The following is a 27,219-nucleotide window of genomic DNA, read 5'->3' as shown; positions in this document are numbered from 1 at the left end:
CTAAATTCAATACAAAAGGTATGTAGTATAAGCCATGCAGTCATAGGGGCATGTAATCGCGTAATTATTACCATAGTAGTTGGGTTCACATATGAATTGTCCACTTATCTACATGTCACTGTGCATTAAGCCATGCAAACCCACTTTGTGTGGCTATGCGTGTGTTTTGTGCTCAAACTTAATATGGGGGCAATGCATACAACCATTTACCCAGAAATTTGAAGTGACGTAGCATCAAAAGTAAGAACTTTCACCATTCTAGAGCAGGTATGCTGTGGGTGAGAACCTGGAAATATGTGTAACCAGAGTGTCAACAAAGCAAATTACACAACACAGTCTTGGTATCTGCAGTTTCAAAAACATGGTTGTGCAATGGGACCTAAAAGTACACAAACAGTACTAAATCTCCTGCCAATAAAAAAATCCCACAATATATGAGATTAACTGAGTTAGGGCCTGATTTAGAGTTTGGTAGAGGGGGTTACTCCATCACAGGCGGGGTGGATATCCCATCCGCTGTATTACAATTCCATTGTAGCCTATGGCACTTGTAATGTGGCCGGCTGGCTATCCGTCACATTTGTGACAGAGTACAACCTCCACTAAACTCTAAATCATGCACTTAGTTACATACTGTTATGTTCAGCCCCTACTATGGATAACTCCATTGATGTAGACTCTGCAATGGTACATACATATGTATTTGAAAGTACATGATGCAAGCCAACATTGTTGTCCACTTCGTGCAATGCGTAGCATCACAAGAATAGTGTCCCAATGAGTACAGTCTAGTGCCATCCCAGGCACCCTTGTGCCATTGTTGAAGGATGACTGCACTACAGGCAGGATAGACTTTGTGCAGGAAATGCCTTCATGCACAAAAATAAGTCCTCAAGGCATTTTCTGCTTTCAATGTGTGATGCAGAATGCAGCACCCATAGAAAGTGGAAATAACTTGCAAAAATAAACATAGTTTTCGATGATATACCTCACCTGGGAAGGGAGCTGATTGTGACCCATTTCCAGGTTTACTTGTATAAGTAGATCTGCGAATGTGTCAAGTAACATGGGTGGATGTGTTGGAATACCGATGCGCAACCCGTGTAATACTTGTCCCAGCAGTGACTTACCCAGCCTTGAAAGAATCAGTATTTTCCATTCATCTCTGAGCAATGCAATGAGGCTCTTTGGTGAATATTATATCAGATTTAAGTGCCTGTGTTGCCTTGCATCTCATTGTAAATAAATGTATATCAAGCCACCAGCTTGTGCTGTGTCACTTCACATTACAATTTTTAGGTGTGCAATTGGTGATTCAGGGATGCTAACATGCATGCACAAATGTTGTGTGACATATTTCTAGCTTGACAAATACTTCTAAAGATGGGACTGCGCACAAATGTAACAACTTCACAAGTGTCATGTAACATGTATTGAAATTTTATGGTCTCAGCAACACACATAGAAAGAGGAATCTAACTTAATGAAATTAATGTTGGGTCGGAAGGTGTGTGTGAAATAAGTATAGAAGGTAGGCCAGGAAATCTTGATGTAAAGCAGGAATTCTTTATTGAAGTACATCCATAGGCGAGACCTCCTCCACAGCTAACAGTAGTTCAACTACTTCTCAGTCTCCCATGGTAACAATCATGCATTCTAAACAAGTTACATCACAGCATGGAACTAGGGTTCTACATCATAACTTGGTTACAGAATCATGTTCCCTCACCCATAAAAACAGAACACCACACTGTCCCTTCCTGCTAACCACCAAACCTGCCTCTAACACAGGCACCTTAGCACTATGGTACACACTTCTCTCAGTTGTCACTAGGCAAAGATGAATGATACACCAATATGAGAAAGCTGAAATGCAGCATATCATTGCAAATATCTGGAATTTCTGTGGTGTTCTTGTTACCCAATGCCATGCAGCAAGGTGCATTGCTGTTCTGTGAGGTGTCACTTCAGATTAAATGCTGGGCAGGTAGTGTGTGGTGCACTGTGTTGAACTAAAGGTAGATTGACACCATAGTGCACAGCTCAAACATGTCTTGGGTGCAATTGTATGGTAAAATAAGAATCTGCATTGGACAAACATGACCTGTAGGGCCTCTGCGTGGTAACATTGGATGGTGCATAGGACAAACATGTCTAACGTTTCCTACGGGGTAAAATGGGATGCTGCACATGGCAAACTTATCTTGTGTGGCAAAGTGGGACGCTGTGCAGCACAAACATGCATTGTGTGGCCCTGCTAGGTAAAATTAGGTGCTATGTAGCCCAAACATGTATTGCAGGGCCCCTGCGTGATAAAATGTGACAATGCATTGCGCAAATATGTTTTGGTGGTCCTTTTATCGGAAAATAGGATGCAACACTATGCAAATTAGGTGGATATTCCCAAGTAATGATGCAGTGGGTACGGCTGCATACTAAGAAGCATATGAACTTTAGATTCACTTTCTGTTTGTGCTTGGTGAATAGTGGGTCTGTGTGGAGTTTTGGCTGTATTGTGATAGGAACTTGGGATATGATGCATGTCTGATTTGTTGAGTTTGGTCCTGATTTGGAGTTTAAAGGATGGGTAACTCCGTCACAAGCATGACGGATATCCAGTCTGCCACATTAGGATTTCCATAAGATAAAACAAAATTGTATTACGGCGAACAGGATATCTGTCACATTTGTCACGGAGTAACCCCATCCACCAAACTCTAACTCAGGCTTTCAGTCATTAGTATTGTCTATTAGTGTTAGTTGTGTGCGGTTTTTGTGTTCATAATGTATTGTTGCCTAAAGTGCTTGCCTGTCTCTTTGGAGTAGTTTAGGAGTTTAGGGGCCAGATGTATGAAACTTTTTTGCACTCACAAATGGTGCGAATCGCAAAAATTGCCCGTTTGCGAGTGCAAAAACATGGTCTGCGATGCATGAAAAGCATTCGCAGACCAAAAATAAGAACTTGCAAAAATTGTGTTTTTTTGCGTTGCGACCTGGTTTTGCGAGTCGCATTTTGTGATTTGGTATTTCCAGTAGGAAATTGCGAGTCGCAAAATCCAAGTCGCAATTCGATGCAGCAAAAAATCGCAAATTGCGTTTTTTCTCAGAATGGCATTTTGCACATGCAAAATACCACTAAGTGAAACCAGGTGGTAACCAGGTGCAACCTATATAAAGAGGCCCAGAATGCCTCAGACTCTTTTCCACAATAGCTGCACTCTGTGTCATGGCGAGGAGGATGAGGATCTTGGCAGGTTTGAGGAGAGGGAGGAGGAGACAGGAGCGCATTTTCAGAGTGAGCATTACACTTTTTAACCTGACAGAGGAGGAAATATATGAGAGATATAGGTTGAACTCAGCCATGATACTTGATCTGATAGCTGAGCTACAACCCATACTGCACCGCAGAACACTAAGGACTCACAGCATACCCACCCATGTGCAGGTATTATGCTCCCTCCACCTACTCGCCTCAGGGAGCTATCAAGGGGTCATAGCAGCAGCTGGAGGGGTCTCACAGAGTACCCTCTCCAGATTTTTCAATGCATTTATCACCGCCATGCTGAGCAAACTATACCAGCACATCAGATTCCCCCACACCCCACAGGAAATACAGCAGACAAAAATGTTATTTTACCAGACAGCACAGTTCCCCCACGTCCTAGGTGCCATAGATGGGACACATGTTGCAATCTGTCCACCATCAGCCACAGAGTATGTGTACTGCAACCGGAAATACCAACATTTAATGAATATACAGGTGATTTGCAATGCTTCCTTCATCATAACTGATCTCGTGGCCAGGTACCCAGGGAGCACACATGATTCATACATCTAGCAGCATACACACAAGACTGCTAGCTGGGGAGTTTGGAGAAGGATATCTACTAGGTATTGTCCCTCTATACAATGGCGCATTGATGGCGTGCTGATGTCAGATGGCTCAGTTACTCATTATACCCTCTGTCCCTTCCAGGAGACAGTGCCTACGCAGTGCGCACCTACATGATGATGCCCTACCTCAATCCCTCAACACCTGCTGAATGGAGATACAATGCAGCACACAGGGCGACCCGCAACGTGGTGGAGCGCACATTTGGACTGCTGAAGAGTCGCTTCTGGTGCCTCCACAAAAGTGGAGGGGCACTACAGTACAGTCCAGAGACCACATGTAGAATAGTGGCTACTTGTGCAATCTTGCACAAAATAGCTACCACCAGGGGCATACCTGTAGAAATATGTGAATCTGAATCTGATGAGGATGATGATCCCATACCACCCCTACAGCCATCAGACAGGGAAGGCAAAGGCATGCTGACATCACACACAACCATTTCAGATGTAAGTATGAATGACAACTGTACCTGTAGTGAATTAAATTGATTACATTAATGCCAGGTAATGTTCGTTCTACGAATAGCAAAAAAAATGAAGTGAAAAACTAGAGACAATAGAAGTCCAGAGTAATGCACTACTACATCATAGTGAACACATTACCCCTCTGGCCGCTACAGTTATTTTTTGCGGCCACGCACACCACTCGGGTGCCCAGTTACCTCTCTGGCACCTCTATTGTCTGCCTCAGTGCTGTGCCTGGCACTGCACCGTCTGATGTCCAATGCTGGTACAGCTACACTGCTGAGGCTGGAAGTGTCCTCTGTGTCCCCCAGTGCAAGCTCACTGGGTGTGGCTGACCTCTGTCCCAGGATGTTATCGATCACATTAGTGATTTGTACCAGTCCGTTAGCCACATCCCTGCTGCTGTGTCCTGCCTCCACTTGTGCAGCCACTGCACGACGTTCAATCAGTGACGTTGCAGTAGCCACCCTGTTCACAGAGCGACAGAAGCCCCCGAACATGTTAAGGAATCTGCGCTCCTGTCTGCGGTGGCTCACCCTCTCATGGCGCAGCTCCTGGCATAGTTCACACACAGCACAAGTGAGCTCTCTGGTGTCCTGTGATGCCTGCACCTGTCCCTCATGCAGTAGTTCTATGTTAGCATTCAGGCACTCAAGCTGGCGATGCAGGCCCCCCATGTTGGTGTTATGTTGCTGCATATTTTTTTGTAATCCAAGGATCCTTTTGTTTTGTAGGCACTGCTGCTGCAACATAGCAGCTTCCAGCCCACCAAAGAAGGAAGGAACCTCACCTGCCTCATGCTGCTGTGTACTGGCATTTGTCGCCATCCTGCGGGGTGCTGTGGTCGGCTGACAACTGGCCTCCTGTATCTGGCTGCGCCTGCCTGTTGGGGATGGTGTAATTGGCCTTTTCTGCTGCTCATCTGAGTCTTGGCTGAACTCTGGCAGTAGCAGTGCCCTGGGCCTGCGTCGGACAGGCGCAATGGTGAGAGACCCACTTGTGTTGGAATCAGAGGCTGGATGGGTGTCAGTCTCGCCTACGCTGGCTGATGCTGTGGCTGCTGGGCCTGGCCCACCTGCAACGACAATGTGCAGCATGTCAGTTATGTTTGTTGCAAGTAAGGTCACACAATGGTAATAAAGGTACAGGTACTTCTCTTCACTGTGTTGTGGGTGTTGTGTTCCTCTGGGTGTCGCTCTACTTAGATACATTGTTTGTGCTACTTTCAGCTCTGGGTTGTGGACTGCCACTCCCATAATGCATTGTTGTGCTGCTTATAAGATGTGGCATGGGCTACTTCTCACAATGTTTTACATTACTTGCTAGTTCCTAAGGGGCTATTGTGCATACACATATGGGGTTACAATTCAATATTGCACTTACTTTGGCTGGTACGTGGTGTGCCGGAGGTGTCTATCTCTGTGACCCCAGTCACAGCTTCAGGGAGGAGTGTCGACTCCACTAGGTCCTGCCCAGAGTTTTTTTTCTTCCCTTTTTTCATTTTGTCAATTGACAGCTGTATGATCATTCAAGATTTTGAACCTAAGGTAGAAGTAAGACTGGCACCTTAGGTATGTGTACAATCTTGAATCATGTTGCTGAATAATCTGTAACGTGGTAGTGTGCTGTGTCTCCATTTTTCTACCACACCACAGCATCATCTCATTAAGTCAGAAGTAACAGTTTACATAACTTAATATAGATGCATACACCATGGACATGTTAGGATAAAGCAATAGTTTTATAAATGTTGCTGTTGCACACATGTATCCATGGGGAAAATCACTCAATAAAAATAGGTGTTAGAGGAGGAAAGGTAAACAATATGTGTTTGGTGAAATAGTGCAAAATTAATACCATTACAAATTGAGAAACACAACACAACACCACAGAGCATTACCATTAGCTCAAAAGGAACTGTATGACAAGAACAGATGAACAAGATCAACTCCATGTCACCAACAGAAGACTACACTTGTTTGCAAAGAAGGTGGCATGATGGCAAACATAACATTTTGTAAAACTGGCCACAACACACTCACAACTGTCCACCAGGAAATTCTGGTTCTTATACTTGGAAAGTCTATATCATTCTCCTCTGATGAATGTTCAGCCTGCTGCTTTGGTTGTTAGGGGAAATAGAAGGCTGAGAAGTGATGGTGCATGGCACCATTACACAAACATCAGAGGGCGAAGATGTATGGGGCAATTTCCCAATAATATTAGTGAATGCTGATACAGTTGCATGGTTTTCTCTGGCAAGGGGGTGTCAGTTCTGCAACACAGCAACAATGTTGCTGTTAAGGGAACTAGTTGCTCCCATGAAGGAGTTCATCTTAGACTCCAATCGATTGCCTTAGGCCTGCAGTCCTTGTTGGGAAGACTAGATAGAGGAATTTAAGGTTCCTAGCTGGTTGGCAACATCACTGGTGTTAAATGTTGAAGGCTGTTCTTCTTTGTGCCTCAGCATTATTACACCAGTAATGTCAGCTAAGGAGTCATTAGTTCCATTGAGCCAAGAATGGGTGTCTCGTATTGACTCTGCCATCCCCTTATTGGGGTTGGGACACTTCTGGACTCCTTCAAGAATGGAAGTTGAAGTTGATTTGGGTGTCATCAAAGTCCTCACTGGCATATGGCAAACAGATGTTTGATGAACAGTCTGGGTTGGTTCACTTGGAGATTCAGTAACGCCTTCTTCCCTTGCCAAGATTGGAGAAGAAGTGTATATAGTGTCCTGAAGTTGGTTGAAGGTGTCTTCATCTATGGGGTGGGGGAATTCAAGGACAGGCTACTCATCATATACAGGCTGTTTACAGAAGAGCTAGTCATTACCTCGGTAAAGGAAGTGGGATATATTAGCATTCCACAGAGGCCGCATGTGATGTAGATGAGCCTAAGTTGATTATGTCAGTAATTTTTGACACTTCCTCCTACACAGGTATATTACAAGCATATATACCAATATGTTAACATGGCTATATTGTGATGTAGGCAAATTTCGCCAGTAAACGCATGTGGGATAGTTTCACAAACCTCATTTTGTAGTATAGCATTGTTGATATGAGAACTTATCAACATTCTAATACAAAACTTGTAGTGATCAATTTTTCTGCAAACTGGGGGCAAGAATTACCAAAGAGTTGAGTTTCCCTTGTGTTACGCAAGGTGATGCAAGAACAATGCATTCCTTAAGTCACAATAAGCCAGCCACAGAGAGCTGCCTTGTGTAACCTTGCGTGGCTTGGTAAATCCAGAGTTATGTAAGCACCACAGGTTGCTGGAGTGTGTTATTCTGTACCAGGGAGGTGTTACATGGTAGGAATGTGGGTGTTCGCATGCATCCACCTGTGCTTTTTGTCTCCTTCCCAGATTTACCAAGACAAGTAATGTTGAGAATGCGTCAAAATTGTAACCTTCCCAATAGAGCTCAAACAAAGAAAAATATATTTATTTCTCATTGTTGTTTCCTCTTTCTAAGTGTCCTGCATTCTGCACAACACTTTTAAAGATAAAACACCTCTAAGGATTGTTTTTTTGCAGAAAGGTGCCCCTCCCTGTACCAAAATAATGCTGACTGCAATGCAGGAACCCTTGCACCCAGCACAGTGAGAGAGCAAGAATGGCTCATATCTTGGGATAAATGGCACATTCCTGCCGTCTCCATCTGACATAGCAGAGTGCTGCATTTGGCAAGTTGTCTTGCTGAATTGCGCTGCATCACATATTGATAAATCTGCACCTGTATTTCACTTCACTGTTGTCTTCTTTGTCTGTGGACATTGGTACACAAGCCTGTGTGTTCCTTGCAACATCTAGACTGACAGTCAATTTGTACTACATACCTACTACATTCATGCTCACCAGATGTTACCAAAACATTACAATATTTTAGTATCCTACTTATGTTGGACCTTCACTTTAGTATTACATTGATAAGTACTGACATACCATTGGGCAACATTACATTTGAAAATTATCACTGAGAACTACAAGTGGGTTGTTGTCATCCACACACATTTCTGAACTTAAGACACACAGAAGCATAAATTCACTAGGATATCCCACATGTACCACTCTTCATATCACAGGGATGCATCACGATGGATGGTAGCCTTTAAAAGTTGTTGGGTGAGTAGTGCTAACTGAAGCTCTAGAAATATATTTGCACTGGAGAACTAACATTCACATTGATTTCTGAAAAGAGTTTTACAATTTGATCAGATGCAACATTTCACACAACACTGAAGCAAATTTACTGAAGATGCATAGGTATTGTACTTAACGTTTATGTTGTTGATGTAAATAGAGAGGTCATGTTCTCTCACTTATTTTCTATGCACATAGTATAACATTTTAATCATAAACATGTCAACCAGTATGTTTGTTCTTGAAAACAGATCCATACTTATGACATTTTGGATGTGTGACACATATGTAGAAACTGAAGTGTTGTGTGTCATGAATGAGGATAAGGCAACCCAACTTTTGTATCTTAGTATCACAGCTTATGTGTCTGCTTTATACATGTGACATGTGTGCAGGCACCCTTCCAATTTGGTTGAGTTGTGTATGATGTATAACTAGGCAGCACACAATGCACCACAGGTAACTGGTATTTGCAATGTGGCCTGTATCAAAGCTTTTTTCATGTGGTACTATACACTCCAGAACACATTTATCAGAAGACTTATGTTGCCCTTTCATCACACAAGGTGACACATAGGCAACACAAGCCCTTACATGAGATTAGCTATGCACATACAGCCACTGTGTGTGGCTGTGCATGGCATAGTAAATATAGAGTAACGGAAGACAGTGAAAATCGCTGCCTTGTGTTTTTTTGCTGTGAGAAGGTATTCCATGAGAGGAGCATGGGTGTTACCACACATCCACCCATGGTTTGAGGGGCATTCCCATATTTCTTAACACTTGTAAACTAGGGAATGCGTCACTATGCTACGCCATCCCAAATGAGGCATCACAAAGAGATTTATCTTTCTTTTTGTTATTTCCGCTTTCCATCTGTGCTGCATTCTAGAGTAAAATGGCTCTAAGGATTTTTTTTTAGCAGGAAGGTGTCCTTTCGTACACAAATATAATCAGCCTACTCTTGCACCATGGTGCAAGAGTGCTTGCATTGCGCTAGGCTGCACACAGTGAATCAGCACAGGAAGAGGGCAGAACAGTTCCATATCTTTGTTAATGTGGAAAAAAAATTCTCTCCCTCTTTCACACAATGCAGTGCAGCAATTGTGCTGGAAGCCCTGTGTTGCTTGAGAGTTTACTTATTGTACCCTTATATTTGTAAGTGTTCATATTGCCAGTTCCAACATGTATATTGCATGTATTATGATATCACTCGCCCTGTGCATCTTGTTGATCCTCTGTGTCAGCAGTGTCCATGTTCTTGATTCCGGCAACCAACTCAGTTGGAATGAGGGATGCCACCTGCTCCTCCAGTGGCTTCAACTCCTCCTAGACGTGCGACCCTTTTCCAGTCCTCATTAGAGCCATAAGGTTCCAGGTCAGTTTTTCTGTTGACACGTGTTTGTGGTCATGCCACTTTTTTAACATTCTACTACAGTCCCTCTTTTTGGTGCCACACAGTTGATCTTATCCACTTTTGCTTGTTATAAAGCATCTTTCTTGAGTAATGGTAATTTAGTGGTGACAAACAAAAGATGCTTATTATTATCATCTGTGAAGTTTAGCTTCCTGTTTCTTTTGCCCAGGATTTCTGAACGATTTTCAAGGCAAGTGCCCTCCTGCCTTTCTGATGCTCCTTTCATAGTACAAGATGTTGGAGTGTTGGTACAAACCTTTGTCTCACACTGCATGGTTTTTTAACCTTTCACGCTGAGTATTGCACTCCTGCATGACACCATGCAGACTTGAGGCACATAAAGGTGTCTTGCGGCATGCAAGTCAGCTTTCCGTCACGCAGGTAGTAGTTGTGTTATAGAACCACAAACTTGCGTCATGATGTGTGACGCATCTCTTGGCCCTGCATCACGGTGTGCTGTGTAGTAAATATGGTGCATTCATGATGTAGGAATACTGCATAATGCAGCACATCACATTCTCCCGAAATGATGTGCAACGCAGCAGTGTGTGAGTCTTGATAACTCTGGCCCTGATCATCTGTGAAGATGGATATAGCTAAACTGATGTATTTTAAAGGTTCTGAAATGCCACTGTGAGTTCCTGATTGTCCGGACCCTTCTGGTCTTCCTATGACTATCCTGCATTTTGTTCTGCTGAGACCATGATCTGGATTATCATCAACTTTATTGCTTTTCTGTTTTTTACCAGTTATGGGGCCATCTTTTGGGTCTTAAAAGTAAAACAATGAAAGAGAACTAATTCTCTGATACTTAATGCCATATCATTGAATCTCACATTGAAAACGCTACAACACGTTTTCACATTCTAAACCAGAAGTCACTAATGAAAGTCTGGAAGTCAGACTGCTGAAAAAAGGTCAAATTCACAAGGCTGCAGATTGCACTTTAGAAATCAAATTAGTGCAAGTGAGCTAATTTGTTTTGCCCCTATATAATTCTCTCATATACTGGCATATCTTTCACCTTTAATCACTATTATGTAATCTATTTTCAATATACCTCACATTTGCCTTAGGGACACTTTCATCTTGGTATCTTTTACCTCACATTTTCTACTATGCCACGTTTTGCTGTGGCTTTGTTGTTAAACTTTAATAAATGTATATGTATTGGTTCTAAAAAGTATCTATGTTGGACACCCCTGTTGTCACTGTTGTATCAGGGTAATTAGGTCTTATCTCAATAATGCAATTACTTCTCCTTGAGCATTATCGTGGAAAGACCTAAGTTAATCTTCAATTAGGCTGGCTCAGTTGTGATTGTTATAGATACTGTCAGGGTAATTGTGATGTTTTTACTGTTCTTTCTGCTGGGATGGGCCCTGCCATATCAAACAAGATCTTTTCTGTCATCAAATTCATGGAATATTCATGATAAAATTTTTCTTCTAGGGTTTTAATTTGCCATTGTGAGGATTTGGGTGTGCTATATGATATGGTTTGGGCAATTATCAGGCAGTACACTCACAAATACCATCTTGCTGTCAGACTTGTTTACTTAACCTCTGGCTCAACCCTGGGTAGCTGTGGCAGCGAGCAGTTAGGCATAGCAAAAGTACTATGTGTAAAGCATTTAACAGCACCACACAAAAAATAAGTAAATCAACCAATATGAAAGAAATAAGACCAATTTATAAAATAGATTATATTTTGATACATTTTTAGAGACCTTGATCATCAAAATCCAGAGATACGAATTTTAGAAGCAATAAATAACTTTTATACTAAGCGCAAACAAGCATGGGCCAACAAAAAGTTTGTGACCTTTTGAAAAGCTTGAAACAGTTAGTTCGGCAACTCTGGCCCAATTTGAGCAACCAAGTACAGCAGGACAGAGGCCTAGGAAGCCAGAAAGGATACTTTGGACAGTTACCTGGCCACCAGAGCATTTAAACAAGATCCAAACTTTACAGGATGAGAGCTATAGACATCAATGGATGGTCCTGATTCCGAGGGATGGAGGCAAAAAGATGCTATGAGGATGCTCCGACGGGGGTGTCTTTATGAGTGCTCTTTGGTCCATGGGTCAAGTAGAGCAAAGTTGACCACAGAGATTGGGGTACTTTGAAGTACTCTATCTTGCAGTAGCAGGCCAGCTGATGCTGGGCTGCTGGTCAGTCTGCACCGTGGTTGGGACAAAATCCTTAGATGGGGGCCAGTGTCTTTTGGGTATGATAAATCCGGACTCTGTTAGCACTCCCAGACCCAGCAGATATGGGTGTAACTTTTGCCTATATGGGATTTGTCCTCTTTGGTGCCCAGCTAATGGTAGCAGCAAAACTTCTGCCGTGGTTAGCAACTTGTTGGTTTGGTCTCTTTCACCTCTTGGGACCTTAAGACTGGCTCCAGGAGATCAGCCAACTGTTCCATGGAGACACTGCGGTAGGTTGGTGTTGGGAATGCATGCTTCACTGAGCCAGGAGCCATAGGCGCAGTCAAAGCTTTGCTAGCCCAAAGTGCAGCAGGCACAGTCTTTCCAATGGTGCAGCCTTTCTTTGTGTGGGACCAAAAGCAGTAGGACAGTTCTTCTTCCGTCCTTTCTCTGATTCCAGTGTGACCAGAGGGGTCAGGGTGCCAGGGGTGCCATGATGTCATAATTGCATCATATGTAGTGAATTTTATTAATGTTTTTGATCAATGTTTTTTTGAAGGTGTTCAATTGTGATGAAATGAATTGCTAAATGCCCAAAGTGACTCCGCGGTTCTTGGAGTTTTCCTAGGATGATAGGGAATGTTCTTAGGCCCATATTTATACTTTTTGACGCAAAACTGCGCCAATGCAGTTTTGCGTCAAAACAATTAGCGCCGGCTAACGCCATTCTGAAGCGCCATGCGGGCGCCGTATTTATTGAATGACGTTAGCCGGCGTTAGCCGCCGGCGCCGTCTGGTGTGCGTTAAAAAAAACGACGTACACCAGGCAGCGCCGGCGTTGGGGAAAATGGAGCTTGGGCGTCAAGAAATGGGGCAAGTCAGGTTGAGGCAATTTTTGCGCCTCAACCCGATTTGCGCCATTTTTTTCCCACTCCCAACCCCCATAGAAATGACTCCTGTCTTAGCAAAGACAGGAGTCATGCCCCCTTGCCCAATGGCCATGCCCAGGGGACTTATGTCCCCTGGGCATGGTCATTGGGCATAGTGGCATGTAGGGGGGCACAAATCAGGCCCCCCTATGCCACAAAAAAAAAATAAACAAAATACTTACCTGAACTTACCTTAATGTCCCTGGGATGGGTCCCTCCAGCCTTGGGTGTCCTCCTGGGGTGGGCAAGGGTGACAGGTGGGGTCCCTGGGGGCATGGGAGGGCACCTCTGGGCTCCTTCAGAGCCCACAGGTCCCTTAACGCCTGCCTTTTGCAGGCGCTAAAAAACGGCGCAAAAGCGGCCGTACATCATTTTTTTTGACCCGCCCACTCCCGGACGTGATTTTTGCCCGGGAGTATAAATCCGACGCACATGCCTCGGAGTCGATTTTTTAGATGGGAACGCCTACCTTGCATCTCATTAACGCAAAGTAGGTGTCCACGCTAAAAAATGACGCTAACTCCATGGACTTTGGCGCTAGACGCGTCTAACGCCAAAGTATAAATATGGAGTTAGTTTTGAGTCTAAATTGCGTAAAAAAAAACGACGCAATTCCGGCGCAAACGGAGTATAAATATGCCCCTTAGTGTTCTATTGTTAGATTGGATGAGATGGAATATGCGCTTGCACAGCTATAGCTAATTTGCATTTCTTTGAGTTGTTTGTGAGATTTTAGGGAGTTGGCGTACTCCAGAAGAAAAGATAATGTTAGAGAAAGAGTTGGTGTACTCTAAAGTGTCAGAGTAGGGAAGTCGGTGAACTTCACATGTGTGTTGCACTTGGTCCATGTGGTTGTTGATAAGATGGACCACACTGGATAGGTCTAAGACTCCACAATATATTAAAAGTGCATGGAGAAACTTGATATTTGTTGTAATTTATCTATTTACTGGACCAATCAGGCGTGGTTGGTAAGTCAAATTTGCGAGTTAAATTGAATGTTTGGACTTTTCGACTGCAATCTGGGGAGTTCTATGTGCACCAGAACAGTTGAGAGCAAAATTTGCGGGTCAAATTTTGCTTGCGAATCTGGGGAACTGGGAAAGAATTGCTGTGAGGGCGAAAAGCCATCAGTGAAATTTCGTACGGTTCCTGAAGCGAATTTATTTACCCTACCTATATAAATAGACAAATTTGTTTTATTATTGGTTTTGAAGAAATGCAAGCAATTAATTTGCCTTAGTTTTGAGCGTTTTTGAGTGTAGGAGGACAAGACACAAGACTTTGTCAGCCATGGTGTCTAAGTGAGACGCCATTTTTGTGCAGCGCTGGGATAGGTTGGTTAGTGAGAAGAGTTGCGCATGGATTGGTGGACAACCGTGAAGCACAATTGATCGAGCAGGGAGTAGTGGGAATAGGATAGTGGGATTGTAGTCACTTGCTGATTTTTGAATTTTTAAAATAAATTTGTGGAAATTACGTTTTTTAAAGCTTTAAAAAGTGCCTTTAGAGCAGATGAGTATATACCTGCTAGGCAAGGAGAAATGTGTCCGTCAGAAAGTACTCCGACATATATCGTAATTGAAGAGAAAGGTACCGGAGTGTGTCTTTGGTTAAAACATTGGGTTAAGATCATGAAGAAGGAAGGTTGTTTAGCGTTTCCTGAAAATGATACATTTAATTTGAGAATTTTGGAGAATTTGAGACAAGTGATGTATTGTCTAAGACCACCAAGACCAGCTCAGTTTGAAGCATTAGTGATCTGGGAGCTAGTAGCTAGACAACAACAGTCATTGAAATTTGAAAGAAAAATGAGAAAAGCAGAAAAATCACTAGCGAAGCTAGATGGGACAGTGAGCAGAGACAGTGGAGACACAATATCTTACAGGGTGTTAGATTGTTTCCTGCAATAACTGAAGACAATGATAAGGTTTCAAAGAAATCTAAAAAGAGTTCTTCTTCAGCAGTTGAAGAGCAGGCATCAAAAGAGCCTAAAAGGTTTCTGATTAATGATGAGGAATTGGACGAAGATAAGCTTATTACACAGATTTTGAGAAATCGTCTGCCACCTTATGTAGTTCAAGAAGGATAAAAGTACTACGGGTACAAATCCTACTGCACCAATACCAGATGTGGTGACACAGAGACCAGTACGGAGTAACCATAACACAACTGAGAGTTCGATACAGGTGAATCAGAGTTTGATTCAGACTAGTCCTTTTGTACAAATGCCGATGCAGAGTAGCTTCAATAAGTCAACAGACAATGTACAGCTGCCAGAGACTAATATTCCTGGGATTTATCGAGATGTTCCTATTGTGAACACTACTGCTAAACTAGTAGTATCTTCAGGACATAATTTACAAGAGCTGAGATTGATTCAGACAGAGCCCACTCCAGTGCTAGTGCCTAGGATGGAGAATGTAGGCGTGGAGAATTCTCAGAATGTAGAAACCAGGAACCCAGATTAAATTTCAGTACCAATTACATTTGGTCCACTTGTGCCTTTATATGCACAGGGTAAAAAGAGCACAGAGAATCAAAGAGTTACAATTCTGAAATAAGACATTAGGCTAATGTCACCTATAGGACATACTCTAAATAGATCAAGGTCATTATTAGATTTAACTCCGATTAGAAATACTGAAACAACTGGATTAGGAAATGGCCCTGAGTTTAAAATTTTGACTCCTTAACGTGTGAGCCCAATGCAACAGCAATTACCAAGCGTACAACCTAGTAATATTTCATTAAAAAATTTGACTGCACAGCAATTAACAAGGTGGTTGGAAGAATCAAGCACTTCAAACAATTCAGAGAGTCAGTCTAAGGCCCTCATTATAACCCTGGCGGTCGGTGATAAAGTGGCAGTAATACCGCCAACAGGCCAGCTGTAATAAATTTGAAATTATGACCACGGCGGAAACCGCTCAGACTGACAGCCACTTTAACACACCGACTGCCAGGGTGAAATCAACAGGCACCAAGGTGGTAACTGTCAACAGCCAGGTGGAAGACAATGTACCACCCTCAGTAATATGACACACCTATCCGCCACCTTTTCTGGGGCGGTACCAACGGCATCAAAAGCCTGGCGGAAACACTTCTCAGAAGGGAGACAACTCACCTCTGGACACTGAAGAAAGAACCACCCCGTCATGGAGCCCGAGTTGCATGTATTGCCCATGCTCTTTTACCTTCAGCTGCACTATGAACACCAATGCCGGTAAAGACGACCACGGTGAGTACAGCTGCCTAGCACACAGGGGAGGAGGGGGAGGAAAAAGAGAGTGACACACACACGCAACACGCAACACCCCCACCACCACACACTCAACCAGATGCGGTAACATGATGTATAAACCCCGTACCCTTCAGGAATAATGCAATGACAACTACTATAGTGTAAAAAAGCTGTAATAAGATAAATATAGGTGAAATTTGTGCATCCAAATCAAAAAGTATATTCATATTTACAATACAAGGGACTCTGCACAGTCCTCAATGTCCGTGGGCCACAGGGCCACATCACAAAGTCCAAGGCCCAACCTCACTCCTGCAACAACACGGAGAGAACACTGCAGGGGCATCAGGTTGAAAATAGACAGGCACCTAAGGGGAACGGGGAATGGAATGGCACCTCAGCCGGAACATGGTACAATGCCACTGGTCCTGGGGGGTCCAACATACCCATCACTCTGTCCTGGGGAGTGCAAGACCACAGTCTCTCAAGTGTGTGACTTGCCCACTGGCTCTGGAGGGGGCAACATGCCCTGTGCTTGGTCCTGGGGAGTGCAAGGCCACAGTCTTACAAGTGGGTGACTTGCTCACTGGCTCTGGAGGGGGCATCATGCCCTGTGCTTGGTCCTGGGGAGTGCAAGGCCACAGTCTCTCAAGTGGGTGACTTGCACACATGCTCTGGAGGGGGCAACATGCCCTGTGCTTGGTCCTGGGGAGTGCAAAGCCACATTCTCTCAAGTGGGTGACTTGCCCACTGACTTGTCCTGGGGAGTGCAAGGGCACAGTCTCTTAGTGGGTAACTACTTCCACTGGTTCTTGAGGGGGCATTGTGCCCAGTGAGTTTCATCCTGGGAAGGATGGGGTGAGCTGATGCCTTCTCCACTGGTTCTGGAGGGGGCATTTTGCCCAGTGAGCTTCATCCTGTGGAGGATGGCATGAGTGGATGGCTTCTCCACTGGTTCTGGAGGGGGCATTGCCCAGTGAGCTTCATTCTGGGAAGGATGGGGTGAGTGGATGGCTTTTCCACCGGTTCTGGAGGGGGCAATGTGCCCAGTCAGCTTCATCCTGTGGAGGATGGGGTGAGTGGATGGCCTCTCCACTGGTTCTAGAGGGGGCATTGTGCCCGGTGATGCAGGTCTTGGGTAGTGCAAGGTCACAGTCTCTCAGCAGGGTGTCAGACTTACAGGATTTGCAGAGGCCAGGCCGCATACCAGCCCATGGATGGAGGACAACACACTGTCCGCCGGCGGTGACGGCTGCTCAGTGGTGGCAGTAGCAGTGCTGGTGTCGGTGCTGGTAGTGGTGGGGGGAGGCTCCAGCCCATCCCCTGCAGCCTCGGACAGCTGCCCACTGGGGCTGCTGCTTCTGGCAGTGGTGGTGGTGATGATGGCGGTGCTGGCAGTGGTGGGGGGAGGCTCCAGCCCATCCCCTGCTGCCTTGGGCGGCTGCCCACTGTGGCTGCTGCTGCTGGAAGTGGTGCTGGTGGCAGTGGTGGGGGGAGTCTCCAGCCCTTCCCCTGCAGCCTCGGACGGCTGTTCACTATGGCTGCTGCTGTTGGCAGTGGTGCTGGTAGCTGTGCTGGTGGCGGTGCTGGCAGTGGTGGGGGGAGGCTCCAGCCCCTTCCCTGCAGCCTCGGACGGCTTCCCACTGGGCTGCTGCTGCTGGAAGTACTGGTGGTGGTGCTGGCAGTTGTGGGGGAAGGCGGCAGCCCTTCCCCTGCAGCCTCAAACGGCTACCCATTAGGGCTGCTGCTGCTGGCAGTGGTGCTGGTGGCGGTGCTGGCAGTGGTGGGGGGAGGCTCCAACCCATCCCCTGCAGCCTCGGACGGCTGAACCACCATGGTTGGTGGTGGGGGCTCTGATATCCTTTTTGCCTGCTAGTGCATGCCCCTTACCCCTTCTGCCAGCAGCTGGGGATGTATCCTTGCTCCGGTTGGCAGCAGCCGGGGATTGCTCCTTGCCCTTCCTTTTACCAGTTGGGGGTGTCTCCTTGCCCTTCTTTGCAGCAGCTGGCGGTGCCTCCTTGCCCTTCCTTGCAGCACTTGGTGCAGGCACCCTATCAGTGCGGCTGCCTGGTGCTCGGGATACTCTCCCACTTGGTGTAGCTGTGGACACTACTATGCCCCTGAGCTGTGTGGCTGAGGAGCTGGGCTGGGTTCTGACCACCCTGGCCTGACTTGAGGGACGGGGAGGAGGGCTAGGGAAGAGGTCAAAGGTGGAGAGGAAAAGCTTCTTAGGGACATTGGGGCGGGAAGTGGGAGATCGTTTGGTAGTGGAGGTAGAGGGAGTGGTTGTAGGAGGTGTCTGTCTGCTATGTTTTGGTGCAGGTGCATGGGCTAGATGCTGTTGTGAGGTGGATGGCTGTTGGATGTCTGAGTACTTGCGTTTGTGTACTTTGGGAGGAGGGGGCACAGACACAGTGGGAGAGGACACAGGGGATGTGTGCATGGAAGTGGGGGTGGTGACTGCCAGTGAGGTGTGTGTGCTGATAGTTGTGCTGGTGATGGGTGTAGTGGATGAGGATGTAGTGCATGCAGGTGTGAGTGTAGACGCAACTGAGATGCAAAAGGATGACGTGGATGTTGGTATGTCTGCATCTGGATGGTGTTTGTCTGAGTGCCTGTGGGATGAATTGTGGTGCTTGTGTTTGCCATGTCCACTCTTGTGTGTTATCCTGAGTGCATGCTCGTCTGACTGTGTGCTTGGGATAGGTTGGGGTTGAGGGGAATGGGACTGCGTAGAGTAAGTTGGAGGGGGGAGGCTAGAAACCGGGACAATGGATGCCATCAGAGAGGAGGACAGAGCCTGGATTGATATATGTTGGGCCGCCATGCCAGTGTGAATGCCCTCTAGGAATTCATTTGTCTATTGCATTTGGGCTGCCAGCCCCACAATGGGTGACTGCCTAACTGAGATAGATCACAGGAGGTCAATAGCCTCCGCACTCAGGGCAGCAGGGCTCACCGGAACAGGGCCTGAGGTGCCTGGGGCGAAGGAGATGCTCATCCTCCTGGGTGAGCGTGCATGGGAAACACGGTGAGTGGCTGCTGGGAGGGCAGTGCTTGTATGGGGGTAGCTGGGGTGGGCACAGAGGTGTCCACTACCACCAGGGAGCTTACATCAGAGGAGGAATCCCTGTCCGAACTGTCCCATCCTGTCTTCGCCATGGTGCTCCCCTTGCCCTCCGTCCCACTGGTGCCCTCACCATCTGTGGATTCGGCCTCCTGGGCCCTGTGGGATACAGCTCCCTACGTCACTGGTGCCTCAGCTCCTCCACCTGATGATGCTAATGCACATATGACAGGGTGACAAAACAAAAAGGTGGGGGAAGAGACAAAGGATACACTTGGTCAATGGCGGCAACAACACCACTGTTAGCGTACACCATACACACACACACACACACACACACACACACACACACACAAACACACACACACACACACAGGGAACAGCCCTACGCACTAGGCAATGCACTACAAGTCACAATGCTAGTCACCAGCCCATGGATAGGGACACCTAACACCAATTGCAGCATACCTGAGACCCTCAGAACCCTACCCAGTAGTGGATGCCTACTAGCTTGGTTGGAGGTATTTTACATCAGAACCCTGCCCAACATGGGACCTACTCTGCAATGTCAGACCTGGCCTAGGGACACCCACAGGCCCACATCCCCCACCCGGATACCACCCCACCAGGTGCAAGTTGTATATTGGGGCACTGTACTCACCCCCTTTTGGCTGCTGTGATGCCCCCAAGCACCAATTCAGCTCCGGATAAGCTACCGCCAGTATGCAGGCCATCAGGGTGGTCAGGGTTCGACGGGCACCCCATCCTTGTTGGGAGGCCATCCCCAGCTGGGCCTCCACCGTCTTCCATGCCCAGCATCTCAGGTCCTCCCACCGTTTGTGACAGTGGGTGCTCCGCCTGCCGTAGACCCCCAGGGTCTGCACGTCCTTGGCGATGGCACACCGTATACCCTTTTTTTGATGGGCGCTGACCTGCAGGGAAATGGACACAGGGAAAGATATTAGTCCGACCGTCCTACCTGTTAGATTCATGGCCCACCATACCCCTTCCCATCCCCATTAGCACAGACATGGCCCACCATACATGCAGAACGCTGCCCAGGGCCCATCCACCAACCCCCCCTACATAGGGCCTTTACTCACAGCACTCCATGCATTCATGACCCATGCATCGTACTCACGTGTACTCACCTGTAGGACCCCATCCACCAGTCACTCCAGATCCACCAGGGTGAAGGCAGGGGACCTTTCCCCAGTGACACGAGCCATGGTCAGTTCCAGACACAGGTCACACCAGCACTTGCAGTGTAGGTCCTTTCCTGTTGAAGGGAAAGTAGCAAGTGAGTGAACATATTGAAAATGGCGGTCACGTCTGCGTCAGTGCATACCTTCATCAATGGCGTACATCACCATTGGCCACTGTACCCCATAGGGCCCAATGTTAACCAATGAGGAGTTGCACAGCAGTTTTCGACCGCCTCCCGCAAAGGCGCACAACGTCAGAGGAATTACCTCATTTCCACCTGTACCTCCAAACAGGGCAGGCGGACGCCATTTCAGGGTGAGGGTGCCAGGCATGGCTCCTAACTGCGTCACAGTACACATATGCACCATTTGGACCTCTACAACAAAATACTGTTACAATCACGACATGCATTTAAGTGCAGTAGTTGAAAATAAGAGATACTGACCAGCTGCCCATCATTTTGCCCCATAGACTGCAACCGCTGCAGATGAATAGGAGATGGAGACATACCTCTGTGTACAGACCCCTGATGGACTTGGCAACAATAGAGGACCGGCACATCATCCTCACCTATAGAGCTGACAGGGCCACAATCACAGAGCTGTGTGCCCAATCGGAGCCTGACCTAATATCTGCTATCCATCAAACCACCGGGATCCCCCCTGTTGTGGAAGTGCTATCAGTGCTTTATTTCCTGGCAACTGGCTCCTTCCAAGTGACGGTGGGCTTGGCAGCAGGAATGTCTCAGCCAATGTTCTCAATAGTGCTGAGCAGAGTGTTGTCTGCCCTGATTAAACACATGCCTAACTACATCGTTTTCCCCAAGGTGGAGGACTTGGCCACAGTGAAAGCTGATTTCTATGCAATGGGACATATGGCCAACATTATTGGGGAAATTGATGGTACACATATAGCATTTGTCCCCCCAGTGAAATGAACAGGTGTTCAGAAATCAAAAGAGCTTTCACTTGATGAATGTGCAGATGGTGTGCCTGGCAGACCAGTACATCTCCCACGCCAATGCAAAATATCCTGGGTCTGTGCATGATGCCTTTATCCTGAGGAATAGCAGCATCCCATATGTGATGGCTCAACTCCAGAGGCACAGGGTGTGGCTAATAGGTGAGCCCTGGTTCCACTCAGTGGATGTTGGTGTATGGGTATGGTGTGGGCCCTAAGGGTTGGTGTGTGGCTAACAGTTGTCCCTCAATATTTGCAGGTGACTCTGGTTACCCCAACTTCTAATGGCTACTGACCCCTGTGAGGAATCCCAGGACAAGGGCAGAGGAACGTTACAATGAGGCACATGGGTGAACAAGAAGAATTATAGAGAGGACCTTTGGCCTCCTGAAGGCCAGGTTTCGTTGTCTCCAACTAACAGGTGGATCCCTGAGCTGCTCACCCAAGAAGGTCTGCCAGATCATCGTGGCATGCTGTATGTTGCACAACCTTGCCTTACGTCACCAGGTGGCTTCCCTGCAGGAGGATGAGGCTGGAGATGGCCGTGTGGAAGCAGTGGATCCTGTGGACAGTGAAGATGAGGAGGCAGAGGATGAGGACAATAGAAGTGCAATAATTCATCAATACTTCCAATGACACACCGGTAAGACAGTGCAACTTCACAATTAATTGACAGTTTTGCGTTTGACATTGTCACTGGCAGGCTGTTTTTCCCACTTCAATGGCCACTCACTGTAGCCTTTGGCATCTCTATTTGTAGATATTTGTGCCCCATTATCGCTCCTGGTGTGTTAACTGCAGCCAACTACATGTCATTCCTATGTATACATTTCTGTACAGTTGATTTTCAATGTTTAAACCTTGTTGAACGAATACATACTTAAAACATTCGACCTATTGCATACTTGTATTTATTCAAAGGGTGCTTATTTAAGTGCGAAGAGGTAAAGGGGCAATGTGCTAGGGGGGATGATGGAGGTAAGTCCTGGTTGGAGTCCAGTCTATTGTCCACAGGTACATTGTCCAAGGGGGCATAGGAAGGGGAGCAATGGCAGCTCAGGGTGGGCAAGGTGACAGAGTGGGACACAAGGGTGACAATCAGGAGAGTCTTATTTCCTAGCGGGGTCTTGGCAATAGTTTTTGGCTTCTGCCTGGATTGCAGGGAACATTTGCAGGGTGGTTCACCTTCTGCAGGGGAGGGGTGCTGTTGGCCTGTTGGCCTGTTGTTCATGTGGCAGGGCCTCATGTCCACTAGTGGCAGTGGAGGTGGATGGCTGTTCATTGGTTTGGATAGTGACAGAGGCCCGCTGGTGTGCCACTACCTCCCTCATAGTGTTGGCCATGACTGCCAGTAGCCCTGCAATGGAGACCAGGGTGGTGTTGATGTCCTTCAAGTCCTCCCTGATCCTCAGGTACTGTCCCTCCTGCGCCTGCATGTTCTCCTGCCACTTGTCTAGTATCTGGCCCATCATCTCCTGGGAATGGTGGTATGCTCCCAGGATCGCGGTGAGTGCCTCCTGGATAGTCGGTTCCCTGGGCCTGTCCTCTCCCTGTCGCACAGCAGTCCTCCCAGCTTCCCTGTTGTCCTGTGCCTCTGTCCCCCGAACCGTGTGCCCACTGCCATTGACCACAGGTCCCTGATTGTCCGGTGTTTGTGGGGTGCCATGGGGTCCTTGAAGTGGTGGACACAGTGCTGATCGACGTGTTCTAGGGACAGAGGTATGGGCCCGCTGGGTGGGTGCTGGTGTGATGTTTCCTGAAGGGGGAGGCTCTGTGGTGGTGTGAGTGTGTGCCTGGGTAACCGACTGTCCGGAGGTCCCTGATGGGCCAGGTTGGTCATCCAGATCCTGGTGAGCAGAGCTGCTGTCATCACTGTGGGTCTCTTCTGTGGGGGGACTGGATGTTGCTGGCACCTCTTCTCCCATGACATTGGCTGGGGGACCTATGGGGATGTAAATGCACTGTTATTGTTTCTGTGTGACATCATGTGCATGGGTGTGTTGTCTTCTATGGTTGTTGTTGCCCTGGCAGATTTGCCTTTGCATGAGTTACTATTTGGTGTGCTAGGTGATTCTCTCCAGTGTCCATTCTGTGGTGATAAGTGTACCTGCCGGTCTGTTAGGCGTGTCCATGCATTGGTGTTACATGCAGGGCTTGGTATTGGGATGAGTGGGTTGTGATGGTGGGGTATGTGGGAGGTGGTGAAGTGATGGGAGTGAGGGTAAGGGTGGGGGTCTGTGATGGCATGCAGGTAGGGAGGGTGTTATTAATAGAGATTTGACAGTCCTCCTCCTACTCCTGCCAGGCCTTCAGGATGCATGATTGCCAAGACTTGCTCTTCCCATGTTGTTAGTTGTGGGGGTGGAGGTGGGGGTCCACCGCCAGTCCTCTGTACAGCTAGGTGGTGTCTTGCTGCTGTGGAACGCATTTTCCCCCATAGGTCGTTCCACCTCTTCTTGGATGCTGTCCCACAGCATTGACCCTGTCCACAGTTCTCCGCCATAGCTCCATCTTCCTAGCAATGGATGTCTGCTGCACCTGTGATCCAAATATCTGTGGCTCTACCCGGATGATTTCCTCTACCACGACCCTTAGCTCCACCTCAGAGAATCTGGGGTGTGGTTGTGGTGCCATGGGTGTAGTGTGAGTGGTGTTTGTGAGGGTGTGTGGGGTGATGTGTGTTCCGCTTTCCTACTTATCTCCTATCGGAGCTTACAGGACCTCTCTGGAATGCACTTCTGAGTTCAAAGAAGACCTTTATTGTTGTTAATTCTCCCCCACCCACAAGTTCCTGAGAGACGAAATTAGTAGATTGGAAGCACACATTCAAAAGTAGTTGCAGCAATGAAAGCAAAATATATCACAGTACTTCTCAGTTGCAATGTACACAGCAAATATATATAACATAACTGCAAAGCAAAGCATAAAAGTCAAATTCATCACCGTATGGGCAAGGCGGTAGGGCTTACTCAGCTTCATCTTTCTGGGGTCTGCAAGTTGATGACTCCGGTCAACTGTGAGAAAGAGATTTTCTACCCAAACGAGAGACTGGCAACTGACGTCTAGCTCCAGCCTGAAGTCAAGCAGATTCGAATCTAACTCACTGTAGCCCAAAGTCATCCTTAAAAGCAAACTCAGTGTGAAATCCGAACAACCTTGGAGAGTGGCCAGTTCTCCTGAGCAATTCCGCTCTCAGACTGGATTGCGAGGTAAACACAAAATCTACGTGCTCTTATCAGCTAAGGTCTGGTGTGAAGAAAACAGCTTGGTCCATCTTGTGGAAAAACACAGCTTGGAAAAACACGGACATCTGTAATGTCTCAACTGCAATGTTTAACCCTACGTTAAAGCCAATAGGCAGCTAACCTAAATATCAAATGTAATGTCTAATGCCATGTCAAAGCCAAAAGGCAGCTACACTGAATACAGAATGTAATGGCTAATGCCGTATCAAAGCCAATAGGCAGCTGAGCTGAATACAAAATGTCATGGCTAATGCCATGTCAAAGCCAATAGGCGGCTAAACTGAATACAGAATGTAATGGCTAACTCCATGTTAAAGCCAATAGGCAGCTAGACTGAACAAAACATATAGGGGGTCATTACAACATTGGCGGTATAAGGCGCTTACCGCCGTGCAGAAGACCGCCAATACACCGCCGCGGCCGCGGTAGACCGCCACAGCTATTATGACACACATCACGGAATCCGCCGAAATTCAGACACCCACACAACACCGCCACACCAAAGGTCAGCGATAAACATGCAGAAAGAAATCCTCCACCTCCACGCCAATAGAAACACGCCCATGCTATTACGACACACGAATTCACGCGGCGGTCTTTCAACCGCGGTATTCCATTGGCGGTACACACCGCCGCGCTCAAAATACACACACATCTCCAAAACACCGCCACATTGGACAATTACAAATACACACACCTGAGACACATACACACACCACTCCCACACACCCAACACAATATAAAATACACACCCACATCACACACAAACCCCTACAACCAGAAATTCTGAGAGAAGGCGAGAGAGAGAGCACAGCTATTGACAACCCCATCACACAGAGGCACACAACACCATCACCCACACAACATCCACGCACAAAACACCACATACCACTACACTCACCACACTCATCAACACATACACCACCCCACACATCACACACACCACCCCATGTCACGCCAAAGACACCCCCGCTTCTCCGAGGAGGAGCTCAGGGTCATGGTGGAGGAAATCGTACGGGTAGAGCCACAGCTATTTGGCTCACAGGTACAGCACACATCAATAGCCAGGAAGATGGAGCTATGGTGCAGAATAGTGGACAGGGTGAACGCCGTGGGACAGCACCCAAGAAATAGGGAGGACATCAGGAAGAGGTGGAACGACCTACAGGGGAAGGTGCGTTCCACGGTCTCCAGGCACAAAATCGCGGTGCAGCGGACTGGCGGCAGACCCCCACCTCCTCCCCCACAACTAACAACATGGGAGGAGCAAGTCTTGACCATCATGCATCCTGAGGGCCTTGGAGGAGTGGAGGATGGGACACTGGTAAGTCAAATCTTAACTATCATATCCCCCATCCTACCTGCATGCTATCACACACCCCCACCCTCACACCCTCCCCTATCACCCAAATCCTCACTAATCTACCCATGACACCAACCACCCATCCCAACACCAAGCCCTGCATGACACAACTAAGCATGGACACCCCTCACTAAAGCATGCCCACTGCACATACCCAGAACACCCCCCCCAACCATCACCACACAAGCCCCCACACAGGAATGCCTGCACTGGGGTTCATGCACACCCAATTATTGCACACCATGAAACACACACATGCAATAATCATGTTCTTATACCCCTGCAGGAACCTGAAGGAACGTCAACACACCAGAGGGTCCAGACAACACCACTCCACCCCCAGAAGAGGCTCACAGTGACGACAGCAGCTCTGCCCCACTGGATCTTGATGACCAGCCCGGACCATCGTGGGCCTCAGGACAGTCGGTTCCCCTTGCCCAGCCACAGCCCAACACCGAGCTTCCACCCTCTGGTAACACCAGCACAGCACCCACCCAGCGGGCCCAAACCTCCCTATCCAGGACAGGTCAATCAGCGGTATGTCCACCACTACAGGGCACCCAGGCTAACCCACCACCCCAACAACAACAGGGACCTGGGGGCATTGGTAGTGGGCACACGGTCCAGGGGACGGAGGCACACGAACACCGGGGAACTGGGAGGGCTGCTGTGCGACAGAGGGAGGACAGGCCAAGGGAACCAACTCTCCACGAGGCCCTCTCCTCCATCATGGGAGCATACCACCACTCCCAGGAGACAATGGCGACGGTCCTGAACAAGTTGCAGGAGACCCTGCGTCTGCAGGAGGAGCAGTATTTGGGGTTCAAGGAGGAGCTCAGGACCATCGGCTCCGCCCTGGGCACCATCTTAGTGGTGCTGACGGACATTCAAAAGACCTTGAGGGACACCGTGGCACTCCAAGGGGCCCCTGACACTAGCCAGGACGACGAACTGCCCACCACCTCCGCTGGCGCTAGTGGACAGGACGCCCCGCCACAGGACCACCACACCAGCACCCCACCCCCTGCAGACGGACAACCACCACGCAAGCGGGCCCTGAGATCCAGGAACAGGACAGAGCAAGATGGCAAGACCCCCGCCAGGAAATGAGACCATCCTGATTGTCCC

Source organism: Pleurodeles waltl, chromosome 1_2 (assembly GCF_031143425.1).
Source record: "Pleurodeles waltl isolate 20211129_DDA chromosome 1_2, aPleWal1.hap1.20221129, whole genome shotgun sequence".
NCBI lineage: Eukaryota > Metazoa > Chordata > Amphibia > Caudata > Salamandridae > Pleurodeles > Pleurodeles waltl.
Note: the sequence above shows the minus strand (reverse complement) of the source record.